Raw genomic sequence first — 1,988 nt, 5'->3', positions numbered from 1 at the left:
TAAAACAACATATGAGCAAGAGCCTGTGGTGGTGAAGGAAGAAGTTTAAGCTATTCTGAAAGATTTGGCAAAAAACAAGACACCAGGAATCAATGGCATGCCAATTGACATATTTCAACAAAGAGACGCTGCCCTGGATGTCCTTACCTAGCTGTGCCAAGAAATCTGGAAGATAACTACGTGACCAACTGACTGGGAGAGATCTATAATTGTTCCCATTCCAAAGAAAGGTGACTCGATAAAGTACAGAAATTATGGAGCAATATCATTAATACCACATGCAAGCATGAATCCACTGAAAATAATCCAAAAATGACCATAACAGCACATCAACAGATAAATGCTGAAAGTACAGAGTGGGTTTAGAAGAGGCCATGGTACTAGGGATATTAGAGCTAATTTTATATGGATCTTGGCTGAAAACAGGATACCAGAAGAAATGTCTGTCTGTGTTTCATTGACTACACAAAGGCATTTGGCAGGGTGGATCACAATAAACTGTGGCTAACTCTGGCAATAATGGGAATTCCAGACCACGTGATTGTGCTCATGCAAAATCTATACTTGAACTAGGTGGCAGACGTCAGAACAGAGCAATTATCACTGCATGGTTCAAAAAAGGTTACAAGCAAAAAATGTTTTTGAAGAAGTTCTACCTTATCACATAGGTTGGTATGAACTTAATGGACTTGACGAAACTTAACAACAAAAAGAAGAATAACAAGTAACAAAAGTAACAGAAAGAGTAACAAAAAGACCTTCTTTACAGAATTATTCTAAGTTAACATAAAGTAAGTCCTTATAACAGTGCTGGTACATATAAATACTTAAGAGTCTAATTAGATATAGATTAAATTGAGTAATATATAATGGTAACTTTTTTGTTTATGCTATGACATGAAAAGTCATTTTATAATTTTTGTTCTTAATTGTTGTATTACAGTGAGCTCTGAAATTTCTTGAAACAAATTAAAAAAGCAACCCCAAAACCCAATAAATACATGGCTTAACTCTAGAAATGAACACATCCTATTTCTATATGTAGTGTTTGGTGGCACTCCCCGGTTAAAACAAGCTTGGAAGCAAGAGTGGCATCCACTTCCATAAATAGCTTGCCTCCAGAAACCCTATGAACCTGAAGAAAGGATGTAAGTCACACAAGTGTAGAAAATTTTCCTTCATAGGGTTGCTATGAGTCGCCTACGACTCGATGGCACTCAACAACAACAACAACATTTCTTTCTATATGTGGTTTCTTATGTCTCCTATGGAGGTATGAAGATTACACTTAGGTATAATTACCAAGACCACTTATTTTCAGAAATATCCTGAGTGTTTTGTAACAAATGATTTTTACTTCACATCATTCCTTATCCCATGCAAAAACATAATATATAGATAGCTTAGAGTCTAAATTATTCAAATCAAACTTAATTCTCCTTGGACTAAAAAAAATAGAAGCAAATTGATGAGCTGATAATTATTACAGATCAATTGAGATTAATTTTATAAAATATAGTGTATGGGAGTGATCATATGAAATACAATGTGCATGAAGGAATGTGTGAAATACATGAAAAACATAGATTAAACACAACATATACAAAATCAGTATGCAAGCTAATACAAAAACTATTTCAGTATGCATTACTTCTCAATATCAAGAAAACAAAATTTTCATAACTGTAAGAATAAGTCATAAAAGAGTAAAATGTATATTGAAACTCTAATATCAAGTAGTAGCATAAGTTCATCCATGAGTTAAAAATTTGTATGATAGAAATGATTTAACAAGATGCTTGAAAACACATTTCTATTTCCCTATGCTTTAATGCATTGATAAACAGTGCATTTATACACAGCTTATCCCATATGACTCAACATATTTGTGGATTATATTTGGGGGTGGGGGTGGGGTTTGGGGAGGTGCGGGGGGATTGTGTCCCAATGAGGAAGTTTTTCTTTTGCTTTTCAAGGAGAGGAGCAAA

The sequence above is a fragment of the Elephantulus edwardii genome, unplaced genomic scaffold, assembly GCF_000299155.1.
Source record: "Elephantulus edwardii isolate Elephantulus edwardi_28Jun2011 unplaced genomic scaffold, EleEdw1.0 scaffold00122, whole genome shotgun sequence".
Taxonomy (NCBI): Eukaryota; Metazoa; Chordata; class Mammalia; order Macroscelidea; family Macroscelididae; genus Elephantulus; species Elephantulus edwardii.
This window is presented reverse-complemented; position numbering follows the sequence as displayed.